Genomic DNA, 25,096 nt, shown 5'->3' with positions numbered 1-25,096 from the left:
TTTTTTGTCTTGGGTAGCGGGGGAGAAGCACGGACTGCTGTCTGGCTTGTGTGTGCTGATGGAGGTTTTTAGTAAATAATGTGTTTATAAAAAACATTATTCTATGAGCTCTTTATATAACCTGTGAGACATTTCATATCACATTGTTTGTCCAATGGCATACTCAACATGGTTTTTCTGATGATGACAGTTCTCTTTAAAAGAAAAACACAAAAACTTACACATTAAGCTCCTTCAAGAGAATTTTTAGTTATATTTGGATTAATATTTTCTGATAAATGTGTAACAGTAGCTATGAAAATGAAAACAGTTTTGTCAATTCTTCCAAAATGCAATTTAAAATAACATAATTAATCTCCTCTGTTTATATAAAAAAATTTGATTATCTTATGTTGCAATTTCCAGCAAGTATAGATAAAGGCTGAATTTAGCTACTCAGACATACTTTATGTTTATCATCTCAACCTGTATTCATGGCTTTTTCTACATGGATTTTTATTTAATCCAGAGGTAGGTTGGACCATGTTCTAATCTGCTTTAAACTACTGTGATGGTTTGCTACCAGTCAGAAATTAGACCTACAAATAAACCACTCCTCTTCCCACCACACCCTTTGGCAAGAGAGGGGCAAAGGCAGAGGCTATGGGTTGAGATAACAGTTTACTGAAAACAAACAGCAGTGGAGTATGAAATGCACAGTATTAGCAGCAATATTAATAACAAATAAAAAGGTACTCATATTGGTTTGAAAAGACAGGTGTCTGTTAAGGAAGGCAGGAGCCTCCCTTGGAATGAAAAATGCAAACTCCCTCCCTCCAAATTATTATAATTTTGAAATTAAGGGGCTCTCAGGCAAAGATATGGGAGTCGGAATAACAGTTCTTAATTAGAAAAAAAAATTGCAGTAGTACAAAACAACAGTGACAGAGTCAGAATATGACCTGTGGGTCAGAATATGACACCCTGTAGGTCAGGGTGTTGGTAGCAGTCACAATAAATGATGGCTGCAGTCCTGCATATGTGGTTCTGTTGAAGCAGTGATCCTGTAGAAGGGTATAGTTTTTCTCTGAAGATCCAGTGATGGTGCAGATAGGCCTGATCTTCCTCTGGAAATCCAGTGGAGAAGAAAGCTGCTCCTCTAGGAATCCAGAGGGGAAAGACTGCCTGTGGTGTTCCAAACTCAGATTATATCCAGGTAGGAATGCTTGGCTCCTCCCCCTGGGCAGAGCAGCTCACAAAGGGATGATGTAATTTTATCAGTCATGCAGTGAGACTCAGTGGCCCATTAACAGAAGATATTTCCCAGGGGGAGGATTGGCTGTGGTAGAGATAAAGCAAAGTTCCCCACCTGGTTTTAACAGGTGGCCAAATTAGCAGAAGATAACTGCACCACCTGTAACAGATGGCAATAGAATACACACCCCCAGCCACATCCTGCAACATAAGACAGTGCTTTACACTCAAAGGGTGTTCATCACCTTGAACTAGTTCTGTATGGCCACTGGGACAAAGACAAGATGGTGGCACTCTCCTTAGGTTGCTCTGTGTGACTTTTCCCACACAAAGATAAGATAGCAACTGTTCCTGCACCCAGCACCATGTACATTTTCCCAGACAAAGACAAGTTGGTGGGAGCTTCCCACAGATGGCTTTCCCCATCCCTAAATCCAAGACAATGGAAAACAATGATGGACAAACCTCTGACAGCTAAATTGTTCATGTTGCACTGTGCTGCCACTCTGCTGCACTGGTCTCAGCTGCTCTTGGCTTGGTTTAGCCGCTATTTTGTTTCCTGCAGCTGCTTCCCACAGCAGCACTGCCATTTTTGACCACTCTGCTTCACTGGGGTACAGGCTGCATTCGCTGCTGGTCAGAACCACATCCCAGAGTCACACTTGAGGAATGGGAAGAGGATTGGTGACAGTGGTAGAGGATGGGGTCAATCCTAGAAACCCCCCCACCATGATGAAGAGAGGGATGTTATGTCACAGGGTTGTGTGTTATTTATCATATATGGACAGTGAATATAGCTGGATAGGCTGCACTAAGAGTCAATGTATATATTCAAGTGCAGCTCCCAGAAATTACATATATCTTACATACACCTGGTATAATGGTAAATAATAAGTAACTTCTGTCAAAAATTCTGCATTTAAAGTTTCAAAAATAGCTGAAATATTGTTCCTGTCAAGAGAACACTTCCTCCATGTATTCTTTTCCTTCCCTGCCTGAAAACATCAATTACAATGTCTCTAGTAGTTGCCCAACATAATAGCAGAATAGATCAGTGGAACTGGAGTTCTGTAGTTAGGTCTTAGCGAAGATTTATGTGATTTAGAATCATAGAATCATAGTATCATTTGGGTTGGAAAAGATCTCCAAGGTCACGGAGTCCAACATTTCAACAAGGAGCACCACATCAAGTAAAACATTGCATAAAGTGCCACATCCAGTTGTTTCTTGAGTGCTTCCAGGGACAGTGACTCCATTTCCCTGGGCACTCCATTCCAGTGCTTAACTACCCTTTCAGTGAAGAAACTATTCCTGATGTCCACCCTGAACTTCCCTAATGCAGCTTGAGGCCGTTTCCTCTTGTACTGTTGCTGGTCGCCTGGGAGAAAAGGACAGCCCCTACCTGGCTACAACCTCCTTCAGAATAGTTTTAGAAAGTGATAAGATCTCTCCTGAAACTCCTCTTCTTCTGAATAAACAATCCCAAATCATTCTGCAATTCCTCATTTGATTCACTCTCTAGACCTTTCACCAGCTCCACAACCCTTCTCTGGACATGCTCCAGCTGCTTAATGCCTTTCTTGCAGTAAGGGGCTCAAAACTGGACATAACATTTGAGGTATGGCCTCACCTTTGCTGAGTACAGGGGAACAATCACTGCCCTGCTCCTGCTGGCCACACTATTGCTGATACAGGCCAGAATGCCATTGGCCTGCTTGGTCACCTGGGCTGTTGACCAGAACTCCAAGATTCTTTTCTGCTGGGCCACTTTTGAGCCACTCTTTCCTCATCCTGTACCACTGCATGGGTCTGTTGTGACCAAAGTGCATTACCTATCACTTCACCTTTTTTAACCTCATGCATTTGGCCTCAGCCCATCGATCCAGCCTGTCCCAAACTCTCTGCAGAGCCTTTGTACCACTTAGCAGACCAGCATTTCTGCCCAGCTCAGTCATGTGCAGAATTACTGAGGTTGCACTCATTGCCTTCTTCTAAACTATCGATAAAAATATAAACAGAACTGGCCCCAGTAGTGAACTATGGGGAATCCCACTATTGATGGCCAACAACTGGATCACCTTGGCCAACATTGTTCACTATGACCCTCGGGATCCACCCATCCAGCCATGATTTATATTTATGAACATGTTTAATGTTTATGAACATGAATTGCTTTGTTAAGCTGTAATATTTAGTTGAGAAAAATACATATGAACAAGTCATGTTCAGAAACATAACAGCGTCTATAAAGAATGCTTAGGTTACAGACAAATAGAGATAACAATAGAAGTTTAAATAAAGCATTACAAATTATATTATAGATGAAAAACCTTCTCTATCTTTAACATACTTAAATTCATTAGATACTTATTAGCCATAAAAATACTGCCTATAATTAATTTAGTGATATTCAGCTTTGAAGATTCAAATTCAGATGACAGCAAGGTTCAAACAGGGAAATAACAGCATCTATGGAGATTGTTCAAATCTATATTCGTCTCCAGTTGGTAAAAAAACCTGAGCACCTGCTTCAGTATGCTTAACTGTTTCTATTAGTAACACAAAGTACAAGAATTTAGACAAAGAGGTAAAGTCTGAAGTAGTGTGAAGTGTACAGAATTTTCTGAGGGAGGGAGGGAGGGAGGGAGGGAAGGAAGGAAGGAAGGAAGGAAGGAAGGAAGGAAGGAAGGAAGGAAGGAAGGAAGGAAGGAAGGAAGGAAGGAAGGAAGGAAGGAAGGAAGGAAGGAAGGAAGGAAGGAAGGAAGGAAGGAAGGAAGGAAGGGAAGGAAGGGAGGAAGGGAGGAAGGGAGGAAGGGAGGAAGGGAGGAAGGGAGGAAGGGAGGAAGGGAGGGAGGGAGGGAGGGAGGGAGGGAGGGAGGGAGGGAGGGAGGGAGGGAGGGAGGGAGGGAGGGAGGAAGGAAGGGAGGAAGGGAGGAAGGGAGGAAGGGAGGAAGGGAGGAAGGAAGGGAGGAAGGAAGGGAGGAAGGAAGGAAGGAAGGAAGGAAGGAAGGAAGGAAGGAAGGAAGGAAGGAAGGAAGGAAGGAAGGAATCAGATTACTGTTTACTCTTGCATTAGCTTCATTCCCCTTCCTATAGTCTTGCATGACTGAAGGTAGAGGCTTTAAATGTAGCAGTATTTCTAACTCATTTTTAAGGTCAGCTTTTATTTTTGCTGTTTAGCTATGTTTAAAATATCAGTCTTCATATTCATAGCAATTGCATTTTCTGTTTTTACATTTACACATAGATATGTACATGCGTCCACACATACAGACATTACATTGTTGAATTTATTAAAAAATAGTTCTTTATCTTAATCATCTGAAAATTAATTTTAAGTAAGATAGCATACATTTATTTTCTTAGGATGTGTCATCTTCAAATATGAAGTATTGGTTTTCTGGAATTTTAAAGAACTAATTTTATCAAATCATGTCAATTATGGCTTAATTGATGGCACTATAAAACTGTTAATTCCTGTACAGTTAGTTAAAATAATCACAGATGTATGAATGATGCATTGTTATCAGCACATAGTTATTTATTTAAATAAACCTGAAATAATAAATGGGAAGTTTAAAATAACATATGTAATTAAGTTTTAGTGAAAACTCCCTTAGTCTTTCTCTCTTTCTTTCTTTCTTTCTTTCTTTCTTTGTTTCTTTCTTTCTTTTCCTTCCTTCCTTCCTTCCTTCCTTCCTTCCTTCCTTCCTTCCTTCCTTCCTTCCTTCCTTTCCTTCCTTTCCTTCCTTTCCTTCCTTTCCTTCCTTTCCTTCCTTTCCTTCCTTCCTTTCCTTCCTTCCTTTCCTTCCTTTCCTTCCTTTCCTTCCTTTCCTTCCTTTCCTTCCTTTCCTTCCTTTCCTTCCTTTCCTTCCTTTCCTTCCTTCCTTTCCTTCCTTTCCTTCCTTTCCTTCCTTTCCTTCCTTTCCTTCCTTCCTTTCCTTCCTTCCTTTCCTTCCTTTCCTTCCTTCCTTTCCTTCCTTCCTTTCCTTCCTTCCTTTCCTTCCTTCCTTTCCTTCCTTTCCTTCCTTTCCTTCCTTTCCTTCCTTCCTTTCCTTCCTTCCTTTCCTTCCTTCCTTCCACCCAGGCTCACGCTGTGGCTGCGCCGCACTGGGGTCGCGCCGTGCTGGGGCCCACTGAGGCCGCGTTGTGGCCCGGGCCCACGTGGGGCTGGGGCCACACCATGCCGGGCCGGGGCCATGCCGGCTGGTGGTGGGATTGCACGGTGGTGATGGCACCGCATGGTGCCGCGTCTGCGGCCCCGCGCAACCACTCTGTGGTGCTGGAGGCGGTGATGAAACGGTCTTCCACGGGGTTCTGCGCTGTACCAGCGGGGCAGTGGTGGTCTCAGAGTCATCAATCCTCGAGCCCCACTTTGGGCGCCATTTGTAGCAGCACGTTTCATAGGGGACCCCCGGGGGTGTCCCTGGGGGGGCCCCCAAGGCTGTGAGTTCGCTGGTGGCAGCAGGCAGGCAAGGAGACTCCACACGGCTTCTGAGGGTGCTAATTAGATGAGAGTTTATTGGGGGTCCTACCCCCGGGAGGAAGCATGGTTTCTGAGGGGGGGGGGGGGGTGAAAAGGGGAGTGAGGGGGGAAAGGGGAGGGGGAGAGAGGGGCTGAGCAAGCACCAGCCAGGAGAGCCGGCGAAGAGAGAGAGAGAAACATCCCCCCGGCACACTGAACAGGGAGATTCAAAGTGGGCGCGGAACAGATTGGGCTAATGGGATTACAGACACAGGATTGGAATAAACCATACATTTTCGAGGGGTGAGACAGAGCACACCATTTAACTAAAATATAACACCACATCCTTCCTTCCTTCCTTCCTTCCTTCATGAAGGCTAACCATCCACAGCAGGATCGTGTTAAATTACCAATTCAATTTACGGAGAATATATATTTTTATATATTTCATGTATTCACAGTTGTTTAATTAATTGTCAGAAATCTTGAACGCACAATGTATAAGAAAATCTTTGCTCTACTGAAGGAAATGGTGAGCACAGAAAAGAAATAGAATTAATTTTTCATAAACCTGGTGGAAGCATAATTTCTTCATCATCTTGAATAATGTAAAACATGTTTACAAGTGGGAATTGCTATTTCTGGGTACCAACCATTTTTGAGATCTGTCTTACCCAACAAGGGCCTTTTATCCTGGCTATATATGCTTATAAATATTTTTATTTCTTTATCGAGTTTTTAAAAATTATTATCTTAAGAAAAGAGTAAGCATTCATATAACAACTACATATCAAATTTCAATTTAAAAAAATGCAACCCCCCCAAAAAAACAACAACAAAACAAGCACTCCCCCTCAAAAAAAATGGAGGAAGTATCTGAAAATCAAGTCTTAAAACAGTTTGTCTTTAAAGTTTGTAATCATGGTGTTCCCTAGAGCTGCATGAGATCTTTGGTTAGGTTTATGTGTATTACTGACAAAGGAATCTGACAATGGATAAGAGAAATAAGCTTTCTCAAAGGAATACCAAGTGAGCTAGCAATACTCAAAAAGAAATCTCAGAAGAGCCTGTTATTCTATTAATTCTTTTAAGACAGTATCACCACTTATTGTCCTGGGTAACAAGTGATAGAACATGGCTACACAGTGGTGATTGTGGAAGTGCTACATTAGCAGTTGGACTGAGCATCTTAGAGATCTTTTCCACCCTTAGCAATCCTATGGTTCTAAGGAAATAACAACTCTAACAGCCTCTTGAAATGGTGTGCAATTTCAGGAGAGCCTTTTTCAACACATGAGATGGACTATCCTTATTTCCTGCCTTTGTAGTCATTTGGTTTATAGAGAGCATGGGGTCAATTAACTGTGTCTTCGTTATTTTTACACTCCGTTTGTAAGCTTGTCTAAGCTTTTTCCAAGGTCTTTTCTTTTTGTGAAGATGGTGACCACCACAAGGAATCTGGCTCTTATTTTCTTATGTTTGCTCCATCTCCTTTTCAAATGCAAGCTTGGTAGGCTAGTCAGATATCGATGTAATTTTTGACTGTGACTTAGAGAGGCTTGGTGAGTTGAAAAAGCCTTCCGGCTAACATTAGGAATTTATACAGGCTGGGTAGCTGGAGCTTACATTTAGTGTTCTGTACAGATGGCAAAAGCAGTTGCTTCTAGAAATAAATGTGGGATTTTCTTGAAGGTAATGCTTGTTGAAAGTCAGGAGATTGAAACCTACTCATTCTCCACTTCCCTGCCCTGAGACTGCAGGAGGTCAGCTGGCTGACATTAGCATCTTCACTGTACATGATAAACACCTTCCACATTTGTTAGGACAAAACAAATACCTAATACTGAGGAGATGAGCAGGTGAGTGCAGAGTACATCTTCTCATTGTGGAGTTGATATAACTCATGCATAAAGCTAAATTCTAGCTTGTATTTGCTATTTGCTTGGCTGACTGAGAACTCAACAATGAAAAAAATAAGAAAACAAGCATGATAATGAGTAGAAAAAGAGGCAATATGACCCTTATGGTCAGCGGGTGGAGTCATGAATATGTGAGTAGTCTTGATGGGTTAGAACTGAACAGGTTAGTCCAGATAATTTTTTTATGTAGGTCTTGAAGGTTTCTATAAAGACTTATATTAATTTTTATGAGGGCAAAATAGCAAATGCCTATACTGACACAGAATAGGGGAAGAATGTTGATATTGGAAAATATGAAGAAATTAGTGTATTTGAGAAGAAGGTGTTAACATTGCATTTTAACAACTCTGAACTTATAAGAGAGGCATAAATAATGCTTGAAGAAAGACTTAAAGAAAAGCCTTTTATGTTATATGCAGTTTCTTTTACTGCTAATTTTTTTGTTGTTGAGGTATTTGCTTAAATACAGCAACGTAACAAATAACAGTTTGACTATTGCTTCCACTGTTTTATTGGAGGTTTGTTATTTTCTCCTTAAGAACACTTTCAGCAAACCAGATTTGCCCTGTGATTGTCAAGGTTCTTCTACTCACAACTAAATTAATAATTCTGACCAAAAAAGTTAACACTTCAGATCTCATTTCAACAAAATAGTAAAATATGACGATGATGTTTGATTTTACATATGTAATTTAAGAGAGGAAATTCCTAACAGATAGTCAGGTTGCATTGCTATGCAACATTCATAGTAAAAAATACCTGCAACAGAATGGAAGAAGTGACTTTACAGCTGCCTCTTTAGCAAATGCAGGAGAAAGAGAAAATGCAAATAAAGTTAATTCCATGTAATAGATATTTAAGCCAAGGATCGATTGTTTTCTTTACAATGCTACAAAAAATGGAAGACAAAGGCAAAGAACTAAAATGACTGTCACTCATTTTCATAACAGTGGCTTTTAATGTTTTCAAATTTTTATGGATTTTTTTTGTTTCCTCTCACGGAATTCAAAATAACCAAGTTGTATTGTTAGTAGTAATGCAGGCCACTACTTGGTCATTTAATTTTGCTCTTAATATCTAATAATGTATTTTGAATCTGCCCTGCTGTGGACATCAAATTCAGTTTAAGCATCTAGGTTCAAAAAGCTGCATGTCAGTTGTTTCCTTTTTTATTTCTGCTTGTTCTCAGGACAGAAGGCAATTTAACTGATGCTAAAATATAAGTAAGATTTGATTCCATTATACGGGGATAAGTGTCTAATGCTGTTTTAGAGGTTCTAGGAGCATGTCCAGGAGACTTCCAAGGGAATGACATATTGACATTAGATCTGGAGGAGGCTGAATGTGGGATACATTTGGGTAAGCCACATGCCACTACTCACCCACTCTAAGGTAAATAAAATGAGCTTTTTGTGGCTTTTGAGCTAAACTATTTTCTAGGCTCCATCAGGCAGACTGACAGGTACAGTAGGAGTTTAGGTGTAGCACACAGGTGTATGAATGTAAATGGATGATAGAACTGAAATGTCTTAAACTGCATTCTGAACTAAATTAACTCGGTTTGTGTGTTTCCATCACATACATTGTAATACAGTGGCTGATATAAAAGTCAAGGGACATATGTCTGTACTTATTGTTATGACATGAAGCTGGCATTTTAAAATATTAAACTTACTGAATGAGATTATAATACAAGAAAGTAATGGCATTTAATTAATTTATGATTATATTTTTTCTGAAATGCAAATCTATAATAGTGATTGACACTCACGAAATTTATTAGACTGACTTAAAAGCCATCAGTACAACAAATAAGTCTTTTAGTAATAAATTTAGTATTTCAAGGTTTCTGACAAAAAATATTACAAATCATCCTTTAGAAAAGGGAAAGAAAGGCAGCAGTTCTGGATCTTTAGTCAGGCTTCCAGAAGTATCAAATATTAGATGATCTCTGGTGAAGAGAGGTGATGTTTTCATGACTTTTCCAGAAAGGTTCAATCTGAAAAGGGGGTGTGTTACTGATACAGCAGAGACACTGTAGGGAATTTGCCTACTGACTACTTTCTGCTACCACTATGGTAAGAATCAATAAAGTTGGGAATAAGGTGCTGTGTTTTCAGGATGTTTTTGGAACAATTCCATTAACATCTACTTCTCACAGCAATTAGAATATTTTTCCCAGGCCAAAACTGAGCTAAAGCAGTCCTAGCAGCAGTGAGAAGTTCTTCCATGGTCCTTGTTCTGACCCTTGCTTCTCTCTCCTTTTCCTTCACAAAGCAGAGGCATCCAGTATTCCCAGTAATAAAGAGGTTGTGTAGTTCCCAGCACAAAGAAGAGTGGAAAGGTGAAGGCCTCCATACCTCTTTCCCTTCTCTTCAATCTTCTCCTCTAAAAAAAAAAAAAAAAAAAAAAAAAAAAACAAAAAAAAAAAAAAACAAAAAAAAAACACCAAAACTGGGATATCATCTTTATCTGATATAGAAAGAAAGAAGAAACATCTTTATCACAGCTCTTCAATCTGAGGCTTAATTATTTGTCTAGGGGTTGTTTGTGTATGCAATGGAAAATTGAGTAAATGTAGGAGGATGTCATGGTGAGAAAAAAATTTTAAAAAATTGTTGAAGGGTTTTCTATACCTGTGAGGAGAAGTGTTCAGATGCAAATCAGGTGGACATTTGGAAACATGTTGTAATCATAACAAAATCAATGAAGGAGAAAACAGTGGTAAGGTTAGCAGTGAAAAATAAATAGGCTGCAATTAAATAGAATTTAATTAATTAATGAATTAATTTCATTGCAGTTTTCCAATACGTCTAAGGCATTCTTTTTATTTTTGGTCATCCAGTAAATAATTTTATAGGAATTCTGACTCCTAGTCAAAAGCACAAGTAAGAGAGAGTATGGAGGGAACTGGAGGAAAAAATACTGATAGTGATGTTAATTAAATATTGCCTTGGAAATGCAGGGCATAAAAAAAGAAAGTTACTTGCTGAGTCTGGCAATGTCAAAATAGCAGGTTTTTCAAAGGATTGCTGATGCACATGATTCAATAGTTCATTGTGAAGAAAATAGAGTACTTGGAGAAATCATGTGAGATCTTAAAGTGACTCCAGATTTGATGTGCAAGAAGTAATAAAATGACATCTTGTAACATGTAAATAATTTAGATTAAAATATTTCACTTCCTTGTTCTATTAAAATAAAATCAGAGTTCACATGTAAGCAAGAGGTAAATAATGACCCATGCTTGCAAAGATTCCATTTCATAATGAATTGTTTCTTCAGTTCCAATAGTGGCTATAGAATGACTAAAGAGTACCTCTTTTTTAGTAAATATATCCTGAATTGATGGTAGTATGAAAAAAATAAATTTGCTTTAGTTTTTTAATGTCTTCTTTTAAAGCTTACAGGCAGACTTAACAGATAAAACTTATTTATAACACTGAAAATAATATTCAGATATTCCTACTATAGAGAGAAAGTAATGAAATTTGCATATTTGGTGCATGTTTAGTGTTGCCATCTGTCAAAGTAATATAGCCTGGTGGTGCTAATTTCAAAGGTGATGACAGTGACCAAACAAATCTTGTGGAATTTAATTGCAAAGGCTGAGAAGATTATCAAAGGTCAAGGATGTCTCTGTAATCTTCATTCAGCCATTTAATGTAGTAAGCATTATGATACAGCATTTGAGTGCTAAATTTGGTCTTCATTTAGAAAATTAATCAAGATTAGTGAGTGAGAAGGGCTCCTTTTTCGCTTATTCCAAGAGCTAGTTTGTGCATGTAAATACACACTCTAATACACACATACACATCCATAGTTGCTCAACTGTGCTCAGCATACATATAGATTTGAATATGCATATATGTGCAATATTTGAAGATATACTCTTTGTATGTAATAATAGAATCTCAGGGGTTGGAAAGAACCTTAATGACTATCTATTTCCAGCCCTCTGCCATGGGCAGGGACACCTTCCACATGAGCAGGTTGCTCAGAGCCCCATCCAGCCTGGTCTTGAACACTTCCAGAGATCCACAGCTTCTTTGGGCAGCCTGTGCCAGTGCCTCACTACCCCCTGGATAAAGAATTTCTTTCTAACACCTAAAATAAACCTACCCTCTTTTAGCTTAAAACCATTCCTCCTTGTCATATCACTATCTGCCTTTGGCAAAAGTCACTGTCCATCTTTTTTGAAGCCCCCTTCAAGGAGACTGGAAAGTTTCCTCTGAGCCTTCTCATTTCCAGGCTGAACTAACAAAACTCTCTCAGCCTGTCCATAGCATAGGTGCCACAGATCACCTTCATGGCCTTTCTCTGGATCCTCTCCTACCCTCTCTAACCTCTCACATCTCTCTTGTGCTGGAGGCCCCAGACACACATGTATCTGTAGATGCAGGAAATAATAGGATTAATAACTTTCAGGTTCACAGCTATTCTCAGTCTAGATACTATGAATGTAATTCTTATGTGTTTCAAATAGCAGTCAGTAACCCCCAGGTGTGGTATGTTATTAAATGAAGAGAACATAGTCAAATACACCCTTGTGGTGGTTGATAATGAGTAATGACACTCTCAGGCAGTTTCTCGATGTGTGACATTATATCTACTAAAATAGCTACTGTTCATGTTATCTTCAGTGCTGTTTAAAGTATGGCTATTAATACGGTACTTTACAGGGAAAAGTTTAATCAAAATGCATTCAAATTTGTATGCTCATTATCAGTGTTACGTATTAAAATTAGCTTTGCTAGTAACATCCTTGCTTTTGGCTATAGTTTTCTTGTACTATTTCTCTGTTTGTGAATCCTTGGAAAAAGGCAAGGCTTAATAAAAATTAAATTTATTTCAGCATTAACATTTTATATTGAGGCAAATGAAACATAAAAGCCCATATCTCATATTTTAATCAAAGTATGCTTCCAGAATCCCTTTCCTCTCAATGCTGAGGAAAGAAGGATAAGGTGCACAGACCTTCAGGCCCTGTATCTCTTCAGCAGCAGAACAGAGAAGATTCTCAGCCTCAGAAACCCCTAGATCTTTCTCATAGAATACAGGCAAGGCATGTATTCAGTGTGATACACTGTCCTGCAGTATGATTCTGCACAATGCTAATAACAAGGTGTAAAAACCAAAAGATGAGGCTTCTAAACCAGCATCTTTGTTTAATTTGCTTCAGGACCCTTGGATAGGCAGTATTCCAGGACTTACAGGCATTGGATTTGCCACTATTCTCAGCTGAGCTGAGACACTGTTCTGGCTTCAAGACATCTGAATCTCATTTGCTTTAGGAGCAATTCTTTCCCCAAAAAGCAAGGGCTTACACTGCTACTAAAATGCAGAAAATACAAGTACTTTTCAATAGAAAACTTCCCTCTCCGAGTGTCTGAGTTTTTGACTGAGATGCTGACTTCTTAGTCACTGGGAAATGGCTGACAGCTCCACTGGGACCTGGATTTGCAGTTATCCATTTGTATTAAAAGCTTCAGAGCTGTTAAAAACTACAAACACATTCTTTCCTTCTATCACACTAATGTGTTTTCATTTGAGGTAAAATTCAGGAGTTGCTGGAAACTCTAACCACTTAGAGTCTAAACATGAATGTGAGAGTCCTCAGAGCACTGACTAAGTACTCAGTTAAGCAGCTGGAACTCAGGAATTGAGACTACATTACTTACCCATGCAGTAAGCTTTTTCAGCTGCTCATGCAGTCATTCCAAGTACATGTCATTTAATAGTCACTTTCATTCAGCCAAGGCTTATTTGAGAGGAGTTAATCTAAGGATCAAAAATATCAGTTAATTTTGCAGTGAAAAAAACTATCTCTTTAAGAATTGTTTGGCCTAGGTTTTCTGGTTGGGCAAAAAAATTAAAAATATTTTCCCTGTGAGATTGCAGCCAAACATTCTAGTTTGAAAGGTGAAAGTTTAATGAAAAACCTGGATAGTGAAGTGATAAAACTATATAAGTTTATAAGGAAATGAAATCCTTTGTATTCAGTTCAGGATATGCAGTAAGTCAAACCAGGATGTGCATACTGAGCAGTCAGATAGGAAGAAAGATGAGATCAGAGAACATTTACTGCGGCTTGCACATCCAGAGTACCAAATCTGAAAAGAAAGTGGCTGAGTGGAGGAAAGACTGGGGAGAAAGTTCTCATGTTATTTAAAGATAACATTGTAATATAGGCACACAGGGTGGCAGGATTAAAGAACCTTTAATTACTGCATTCCTTTACATCTAGGTTTTTTACTTCACATTTTTTGTTCAGGTATTTAAAATATACAGATTATATGGCAGCAGAGTTATACAATTTTAATTTCAATGGGGTATGCATACCTTGCTAAAATTAATATATTATCTCCCACTCTTCTGTCCTATGAATTTTACCCCAGGCTTTGTAGCACTATAGGTAAAAAAGTTATTAATAAATTGTATGGCTTTACTGCTGTACAAAATTATATTGAATCCTTGTCCTTGTTAAAAACATCTCTAAGGTGGCAGTGAGATTTAGTAGGGACACACAGAGCTTTCACTTTTTTAGCATGTACCGTTCTTAGTCTCCCAGGCAAGGAATGAGAGGGCCAAGTGCCCCCAGGCAGGCAGAGCTGATGCTGGAGGGGACACTGAGTGTGTGTCCAATCTCCCTGCTGCAAACACTTGCTGCTACATGCCAAAACACCTCTCCCAAAAAGTTTTCCTTCACAGTAGCATTGCTTTTATGCTTGGCAAGTGACAGTTCCTTTTCCTGCAGCGGCAGTGTTGTATCGATCCATTCATCACTTGAAGTGAGAAGAAGAATGGCCTCAAACAATGTGAGATCTACTGGACTGTTATGATACACTGTCAGTAAATGCTCCATTTACGCTTATTGAAATTGCTAATTTTCCCATTTGGCACTCAAGTGCTGAAGCCAAAACAGCATGCAGACTCTTTATGGGCCTCAGGAACCCTCTCTCAAACTCAAGTCTGTTCATTATTGAAGAGGTGTCATATTAGAACAGTTGTCTGGCCTGAAATATTTTCTACTGCTTTTGAAAAAATGTTCAGTTTTCCCAATACAAATAGTTTTCCTTATCATAGCGGATTTTTTTTTTTTTTTTTTTTGGTGGGAACTCTATGTAGGGAATCATTCTAAAATCATATAGGTCCCAGCATTAAACCTGTTGCTTGCATTCAATACAAAATGAATGAAAACAAGAACTCTGTTTACCTCTCGTATTGCTCACCAGAGAGAAAATACCCAGTTGTTAATTAGGGCAATAAGCTGACAGTGTATGTAATAATGTACAATTTGTTAGAGTGGTACTTTTAAGCTATGTTTTCCTATTCTTCATGCGAAAAATACAGCCACACATTCAAATCTTGTGGATGTTTAGCACATGAGGAAAATCGAAAAAGGCCAAATGAAATTAAATCAGCTAAAATAGAAGGGTTTGGATTAATGTGTTTATATTCAAAATGTTATGATCAACAAGATTTATCAGTAAATGCCATTTCTGTGGACATGATATGGTCTGAAGACATCAGTTTTGCCAGGTTTAATGACAGTTACATTGTGTCAGTGAAAGAGATAAGATGCATATGAGGAAGATATGTTATGACCCAGATTTTTTGGAATGTGTTCTTCAAGCACTGAAAGTCAGAGTCTCTCAGTCCCATCAGGGCAGAACAGGCATGGCTGGCTGACAGATGAGATGATCTGGGCTGGACAGTGGGTTCCTACTGTATCTCATAGAAAAGACTTGACATAAATTCATTTACACAGGACAGTGGGTGTTGTCTTATGTGGGATGTGGATGGTATCCAGCATTGTGTCTTCCCACTACAATGATGGGAGGGGGAATAAATATGTGGATGAGGCTCTGTAGCAGACTGCAGTGTTTGTGTATGACACAGAACAGCAGAAACTGCATTAAAACCTTAGCTCTGGGAAACTACAGCAAATCCTACTGTCAGTCTCTCTTCTCAAAGTCTCATTTAAATGGTGGCTTTAAATGAGCAATCTGCTTCTGTTTCAGTCCTTTGCTGCCACTGAGAATCTCATTGACATGCAGTACTTACTTTATCCATCATGTTTTCTCTTTGGTGTTTAGAAAATGCACCAAAGAAATTTGAGAGACAGAATAACTATTATAGACTCTCAACAGTGAAGAGTGCTAAAGGGGAAGTAATGTTTTTGAGTGAAGAGCTACATGATTAATAGAGTTTTGAGCATTTTACATGAACCAGTATCTAGCTATTTCTGATTCTTCAATAGTTGTATTTGGAAGATATGATAGTCAAAGTTATGTTTCCTGAAGCACTGTATAACAAATTTGCAGATTTTGCAAGTTATAATGCAGAAATGATATAGTTTTGTATAAAACTGAATCATATAGTGGATGATATTTCTTTACAGTGTACAAATAGTCACTGAGACTTGTATGATGAGTTTGATTTTCTGTCACAAAAAAAGGATAAAATATTTAGTCCAAGGCACTCAATAATTGTTAGATAAAAATTGGCAAGGAAGTAATTTTTATGTTTAGAGTAAATTTGGTGTCACAATATAGATAACAATCACAATCAAATGTGGGTGATTTGCTTATTGTGTACTACACTCAGAATTGCTGCAGCTTTTTTTCTATATTCTTTTTAAGTGCATAAAGGGTATATTTATTTCAGTCATTTCAGCTTCATTAATTGGCAAATTACCATTTCAGTTAAAAGTTAAAGGTTGACATCCAGAGCATGTCAAAAAGCTTTATGATCCTAACGAGGTCATGAACTTTATATGAATTAGTGCATTCAGAAAAGAAACAGAACTGGAAATTATGCAAAAAAAAAAAATTCTCTATCTTGTTTAAAATGAGTCAAACCTCCAAAGATCACAAATTAACAAGGATGTCATGATTCACGTTATTTATATTTACTTAAAATTTCTGTGTTTAGCACTGTATTCCTACACAATTTAGTTTTGGGTAGCCCTGTGAGGAACAGAGAGTTGGACTCAATCATTATGCATCAACTCCAGTTTGAGATAATCCATGATACTATGATCACTATGGAATTTTGATCTTATACTATAGCCTTGAAGATACATATTTCTCTATAGAGACAATGAAAATGATGCCTCCCCTATTTAAACTTTTACAGCTTGGAGAGCAGGTAGTATGGACAGGCATGGTTATCTTCTGTCAATCTGACAGGTGAGCTGCTTGAAAGGGATAAATGGCTTCACCTGGAGAACTGCCCAACATTTTCAAAAAGTAACATATATTTCCAAATCTCTGTGGTATGGAAAAGGAGGAAGAGTGGGATATATGTGTTTAGGATTTTCTCTAGAAAATATATGTTCTTAACACACAGTGAAATAGAGGCAATTGAAGGTATTCTCTTCTAGTTCATAGCCCATTATTCCTTCTGTTATGTAGTACCTTCAGTGAAGAAAGCTTAAGTGGATTGACACAGTTAGAGATCACTGCTTTATCTAATTGTAAGAAGTGTGAGCTATAGGAAACCTAAAAACATATTTTAACTAACTTAATCATGCTTTCAAAACATTTTTTTTATTTTATTAAAGAAAACAAAACAAAAATATCTGGCTAAATGTAGTAAAATATTATGAAAAACACTCTAAACACTTATACAGTGCTCTTTTGAATCCAAGTAGAATCAAGAATGCAATATATTAAGTGTAAAGAAGTATAGTGTAAAACCAGCTATTTAACCAAACCATACTGTGATCCATGTTTTTCTGCTTTCCTTTATTGTGCAAACACTATCGTAGCTGCCACTATTATAAATGCAAAACCCTAGCAGACAAGCATCTTGCCATTACCTGAAAATTTGGTTTTAGCTTGAAAAGTTTAAGTGTGTAGTCAAGTCTATAAATATGTAGCTACTTAATTATTATTATATGTGCATTTTTTTTAAATGAGGACATATCAGGAGTTCAGTTGAACTATGTGCACCACTGCATCTGTTATGCCATGTCCAGCAGAGGTAACTAATGAACTAAATCACATCCAGGATGATTTGAGATAAGGTTGAGAACCTTGATAGACAACAGCCAGAGTCAGCCCTCCCATGTTAGCACTATACATTTGTTTAAACATTTCAATCTTTTCTCTGGCCATTACAAATCTCCTTTTTCTGGAGAAAATATACAACTACTCCTGGCAGATTTGTGCAAGTGAGACATTTGACAGATGATAAATTAGATAGGTGTAAACACTGATTTTAATTTTCATAATGTAAACGTGTTCATAAATATGACCATTTAATCATGTCATATCTGCATTAAAATTTCTAGAACAGAGAATGCTTCACATGCACAGCATGAGGAACTCTGCTCAGAAATGAAGTGACTGAGAAAAGGTCTATGTAATCATTTTAAATAATGCTCAGGCTTGAACTCTCTCAGAATAAAATGTGTTTCATTTCTGCATTATTATCCTAAATATGTGACAGAGGACAGGAACATCAAATAGGAAGGCTCAGTGAAAGGCAGGATGAGGTTTTGTGGCAAACAAGTTAAGCAACATGCACTCAGGCTAGAAAAAATGATTGACTTATGGCTAGTATAGTCAGAGCCTTTTACTTATTGGTTTGGTGAATTGTTCATTTGCTGGAACATTTAAACTGAATAAAATTATCTTTGAAAAATACATGCTACACGTCAAAAAGAAGTTACATTCCAGTACTAAAATCATGCATTTCATAGTGTACTTTGTATAGGTGGTTATACTACAGGGCTATAGTATGACTTCTTTAGATGTAAGGAAAAAAAAGAATTGACAATGGAACCACAGCTTTTATTCCTCAGGATGCACCTCAATATTATTATTTGGAAATAGATCATTCCCTGAGAAGGGGCTAAAATAGTTATCCAGGAATGTTAACAAGAGGCCTTGATAGACCTGAAGAAAATCATGAGCTTAATGCTGTGAAATAGTTAGGGTTTGTATTCTTGTGCTAAATAAGTGTTTGTATCTGACCCACAGCCTTGCTCTTCATCCATGCTGATTCATTCTTCACTGTTCTTTCATTCAATTTTTTTTTAATACTGTAGTGAAAGAGGAAATGATGTGATATATGATGCATATTATATATATGGACATTTATATATGATAACATGTAAATGTCCAGTCATACAATATGAAAAAAGAAAAAGAATTTATGAACAGCAAAAAAAAATGGTTACAAAGAATTCCAGGACATAGGATATACTTTACATGCCTTGAACAGCTACAGGAATTCTAAGGATTCTAAGGCAGATTATTGTAAATGTTTATCAGATTTTGAATTTATAATCATTTGTCTATTCTTGTATGTTAGTTTGATGGTTACATAATTCACACTATATATGACAATACAAGACTGCATGGGTGATTTTGACAAGATGCTTCACTGAAGTTAATAGGCAGCACAGGTGGCCTGTGAATTTTTGAAATGAAACAAATAATGTAAATAAGATGAATGATGTTGATTAATTGATTTTATCTGAAAATGAACTTTATTTATTTCTTCTGCATGAGAGAGTATGTGTGAGGAACAAAAATAATGTGAAACCAACTGAAAAATCGTAGGTATGTATGTAGATAAAATTGGATTGTGAAGAACATTGCAGATTACCAACTGTGTAACTGCCACCACACATTTAAATCTTGGAAAATAAGAAAAGGAACTATGAATAGGGGGAGCTTATAAGATCATACTGTCCATAAGTATTTTATTTTTGTCAGAGTATCACTAGCATTCATGACAGTGAAATGTTCAGACAACATTCAAGTCTTTTATGCATTGATTGCATATGATTGAGTTTATTGGCTTCAGTCTAGTATTTAATGAACTGTCAGAAAAATTTATTGCTTAGCATATGCAAGCAACATGGATATTATCTATTCATTTTGCTAATATAGACAAAGCTAATGTTAATGTTCTTGGAGTCAGCAAACTAAAAAAACTGAGGTGTTTTAGTATATACAAACAGTGCTTGTATATTCATGTATGTGCACCTGAAAGTCAAGACAAGACTGGGCTATCGTAATGCATTAATAAAGACAACTACTGTCCTTGAGGAATTGTGTCCTACTGTTAACACAGTTCTCATTATAAAAGCTCAAAAATTGTAGTTGAAAGTTTAAATTCAAATATTAATAATACAATTTTAAGAAATCACAGTATTCACTATGTAACACAGTACTCATATATCCCTTTAAACATTATTTTAATGATTCCCTTGCAAGGTCAGAATGATAACTTTCCACACCATTTCCTATTACATTTTTTTCAATTGTGATCAATTGCATCTCCTTGTTGAAACCGGATTCTTCTGACACAGGAATTAATGACTTAATTCGATGACAAAAGAAGGGGCACCCATCCAAGTCTTGAGGCATCAGCCCCATGAGTTAGAAGGACAAAAATTAAATAAAATAGCATCTTATCCTTTCTCATCCAGAAGAGCTGAACTTCTTCCTTGATACCGGAGTACCCCTAAAAAGACATAAAGCATATATCATGGAAATTAGTGCATATGATAGTCTAAGAACAAGCAGTTAATGTTAAGCTTCATTTTTCTTGCAGTTACATTTATAAACTGCTGACATAGAGCTGTTTGCAAAAAAAGATCCTAATCCACTATAACTAATCCCTGTGGCAGCTGCTGTCTTACACTAAACATTGTCTCATAATGGCAGCCTTGATCTCAAGAGCATAGGACAGAAAAAGGAAATAGATGAAGGTGCTTCCTGACATTTGGACAGAAGTTTCTTTGTTTCTTTTCCTGTGTCAAGGCATCCCTGAAAAAAGGCAGGCTCCATCTTGTTCACACTCTCACTTCAGGTATTTATATACACCTGTGAGATCCCCCTGAGACTTTTCTTTTGGCTAGAAAGTCCCATCTCTCTTTGCCTTTCCTTACATGAAGAGGTGCTCCAGTCTCCTAATCAATTCAGTGGCCCTTACAGAGTGTCCCTGTCTCTCTTGACGTGGGGAAGGCAAGCTGGACACTGCTCCAGGTGTAGCACCACCTGCATCTGCTGGCAGTGCTCCATCTCATGCACCCAAGGATATCATTGGCCTGTTTTTCTGCAAGGGCACATTGCTGATTCATGTTCAAATTTATGTTCCCCAGGACCCTCTGGTCCTTTGCCCCAAAGCTGCTGGGGGTGTCCCAGCACAATTTTGTACTCAGCGTTGTTCCTTCCCAGACGGAGGAATTATCCTTGTTGAGCTAGATAATAGACCTGATATGAATAATATGATTATGATATGAACCGGATAATAGACCTGATATGAATAATAAGGTATTCCTCATGACTGCCCCTTTGCTAAACAAAATAACTAAAAGCTTATAACTGGTCTTCTATCAACTCACTTTTATTTTAGTCTGCAGTTTCCTAATATTTTCTTTAGAGACTGCTTCACTGAGAGGGGCTCAGTTCTTTCTATTCTCTTCTTTCTCTCTGTCATGAAATCTGAACTCTGTGCCAAAGAATGTAATAAATAGCACCCTATTAATCAATAAGGCCTTCCTTTGCAAATACTTTAAATTTTTTTCCTGTGTTTATTTGACAACAATTTTCAAGCTCTCCTCTGTCAGTAACTAAAATCGCTACAGAATCACAGAAGGTTTTGGAGAAATGAAACAGGGCCATACAATGTTTGAAAGCTTGATTATCTGTCTTAGAGTCATAAAGTCCTGCTGAGATAATGATCGCACAAATAAATCTGCTTGGGCATCATCAGTCTCTGATCTGAAGTCTGTAACGTCTCTGATCTTCTTGTTTCTCTAATTTTTGGTCTGTGTTTCCCAATAGGAACATTCAGTACCTTGCCATAAAGATTTTTGATTTTTAAAAGTAGAAAACATGAAAAAGAGAAATTTTGTGTTCAAAGAAACACTAAGAAATTTAGGATTAGTTTAGACAACTTCTATTTCAGTGGTTCAAGAAAAATAATCTCTAAATTACTAAAACTAATACTAACCAAAGGAAATACAAATGGAGAAAAGAAAAAGTTTTTGGAAGTTTTTCCTCCACATTATATACACTTGTGATATTCTTGGTCTATGTGATATTTCAAACTTCTGTGATATTATAGCATCTCTTCCTGTGACAGAAGCATTTTAGAATTTAGTCATTCAGAAGTTTATAATTGCTAAAATTCTAGAAGATCTTGAGAAGGTGAATTAGTTAAAAGCATATTTCAATAACAAGTTTCAACACGCATGGTGTTTTTTGGACACTTAGGAAGTAGTTGAACTTGGTTTTGTCAGTTGTCAGTTACAATTCCACCCCAAAAAATCATTGTAATAACTCTTAAAGTATCTTCTAAAATAAGGTAAAAAGACAGGAAAATATAATGATTTCTTAATTGTTTCTCTTTATTATTAATGCTTGCCAGTAGATGCTAAAAAATCTAGTTATTAATATTTCAACTGATAAAACATTCTAAACCAAAAAAATAAAGAGAAACATTTATTTTATTAATGAAGTTTTGTGTCAGATTAATAAATTTTTAGCCTTATATTCCTCTTTTGACTTTAATGTTACCAGAATGAATTGCTTTATTTTCTAGCTGTCATTTATCTGTCCTCTTGCTATCATTTTTCTTTGCCAAAATCTAAATGGTGAACAATGTGTTGTATTAAATGGAGATTTTCAAGCCATCTACAAGATGGTATTTATCAAATTTCCACATAACAATTAAATATGAAGATGAAATGTCAGTTTTAAAGCTGTATTTGGAAATCAGAGAATTGTGTCTCTGGTTCAAAATAATTCCAGAGAAGAAAGTTTCTTGATCAGCTGAAATACCAGCTGTAGAGAGAGACCATCTTTAAAATGGAGAGAGAGAACAACTTCTAAAATATGTTCCCCTCACAACATGACCCAAACCTAAACTAGTGGTATTTTTTTTTTTCTTTTAGTCACATACAAAAACTCTATTGTTTTTTACCTAGTCATGTATGGTGTATATTTTACTTTCCTACATCACCTTTGAGACCGTGTTTACAAAGGATTCCAAAGGCAGAGTTATGCTCTAGTAATTCCTAGTCACTTGCAGCTTAGTCATGGATACATAAATTCCAAACTAGGATTACATAATAGTTTGAAATATGGTTTTGAGAGAGGAATGTGATATTCAAAGTAAAAATACACTAATTTTAATTATTTATGTGTGCCCCTGGACAGTTACAATTTTTAAATTATTTATTGCTGCAGCTGAGATTGCAGATGCACTAGGGCCGTTTTCCACGACACCTTTCCCCAGAATAGTTTTGGCTGAGCTGAACCCATTAATGGTTTGAGAACTCAAGCTATTCTTTGAGCAAGTATATTTTTTTGCCTACAATTCTGGATATGGCTTTGAGACAGAGAAGCAGTCAGCTGATGGAATAAGTTCAGTAAGAAATTATTTTGTCCTGTAGCAAAAGCAAGAGGTTTTATTTAAACTTTACTGCTTGGGTTATTATTCAATTTTAACTTGTTAGTATTTTTAAAATAAGTCAGTTTGTTAAGATGAGATAAATTCTAAAATATTTTGCTCTTCTGTTATTTGCATTTTCATGTTAATGTATTTTCTCCCATTTTACTTAATGGTTATTCTTCAGTAACACAAGTAACCCAAATAATCTGCTGCTGTGGCTGCTGACATAATTTCCTACTGAGAGTGTTTCATTGATTAGTTTATTTCTGTTTATATTTTTGCCCTACTGGGGGAAACAGAGGTTTATAAATGTGATGGTCCTGAGTTGTAATTCTCAGTGAGCCTACATCTGGATGATTGCAGACAAGCCACTTGACCTCAATATGACTCAATTAACCCAGCAGCAAAATTGGGTAAACATCAAAATGTCATTGAAAAGCAGCTGCTGCAGCATCTAAATTAAATTGTCTAAAATTGTATTGTGACAACATTGCCATTGGGTCTCTAAAGATCTGAATTTTAATTGTTTTTCAGTCATAGCACTACATGAAAATGGCTCTAAAGAGCATGCAAATAACGATGTCTCCATAGTTTTGCAATGACATTGCCTGTATGGTCAACGGAGGCATTTAGATCAATTGTATAAAGTGGTTTTTTACAGTTTTCAGATATTTCCACAACCATTTACATGTATATCTACTTGCAAAGGGTGTGTATTTTTATGATTTTGGATCAGATAGCAGAAATTTAATCTTTAATTCATCATACAACAACCTTAAGAATTTATTTATCTTGAGGGAAACCTGGAAAAAATGAAGATTAAAAGAAGTTGCATGAGGTTTTGGAAAATGAATGACTCAATTTTGGGAAATAATCTGTGACAGTCTTTTTTTTCCAGCAGTGGTGGAGTGCACACTTAGGAAGCCATGCATGGCCTAGCCTCTCTCTCTCCTGGCACAAGCAGTAGTAATGTTTTGACAGGATTTGACTTAACATCTTAAGGAACATTTTTTCATCATAATGAATTTAAATTATGATTTTTTATCTATCTATGTATGTATGTATCTATCTGTCTATCTATCTATCTTCAGGCTTATCTTTCTCATGCAGTCCTTTTATAGGATTTCAGTTTAAGATTTTGGTTGCTGTTTTACTCATCATAGTGAAGAACTGTGCTATGCTGGGGTGTTTCATGATCAGCCACTTGAAAAATATTGACTATTAATAATCATCACTCCAGTATTCTTCTCTGTCACTAAAAAAAAAGATCTTTATCTTGATTGGTAAACCCTAAATGCAGGTTTAAATCTGAGGTTGTCTTGCAGGACACCTTATTCAAATGTAATGGTTAATAGCAAGCATACATACTATTTTTTTCTCATGCTGAAATTTTTAGTGTTCAGTGAAGTCAAACTACTGAACAGCTGAGATGCAAACCTGAAATCCTGTTTTCTATTATTTGTATACTATTCCTTGTGTCGCATCAAGATTTTTATCTACTAATTATCTTTTATTGTGAATTTCTCATCACAATAAATAAACACTTTATTTTTTATCCACATGCAATGCACACCTCAAGTGCCAATCAGTACAGTAGTGGCTATATAGACAATACACCTTTAATATCCTACTTGGCTATTTTTTAATCTACATGTTGTCTTTCTTTTATGACCAGGAACCTCATGGAAGGGATAATTTTGTGAGTCACTTGATAAACCACAGAAAATTTTGTTTCATATAATCAAAAAGAGCTTCTGAGTTTATCAGTCAATTATTCTTACTCAATACATTTTGTAAAAGCAATCACATGAGGGAAATCTGATGTTTATTTCAGTATGGAAGCAGCTTTATAGAGTAGAATTGCCTCTGTGTGTGAAAAACAATTTTATCATTGTTTACTATCAATGATCTGCTTACCTACATAGCAGCAGAGAGATCAAATTCCTCTTAGAGTTTTAATAATCAATTAAAATTTCTCATTTTGAAAATCAAAGAAACAGCATACATCTGTTAATGTATGCATTCAATTATTCAATGCTATATTCTGTTCTACTAT

General features: G+C 36.9%; 1 protein-coding gene across 3 annotated transcripts in view; it reads left to right on the top strand.

The window, feature by feature from the left end:
• IL1RAPL1 (interleukin 1 receptor accessory protein like 1) overlaps positions 1-25,096 on the top strand; it is a 680,356-nt gene that overhangs the window by 367,131 nt on the left and 288,129 nt on the right. The window lies entirely within an intron of this gene.

This window comes from Anomalospiza imberbis, chromosome 2 (genome assembly GCF_031753505.1).
Source record: "Anomalospiza imberbis isolate Cuckoo-Finch-1a 21T00152 chromosome 2, ASM3175350v1, whole genome shotgun sequence".
In the NCBI taxonomy this organism is placed as follows: Eukaryota; Metazoa; Chordata; class Aves; order Passeriformes; family Viduidae; genus Anomalospiza; species Anomalospiza imberbis.
The sequence above is the reverse complement of the archived record's forward strand: the minus strand, read 5'-3'. Positions and strand labels throughout refer to the sequence as shown.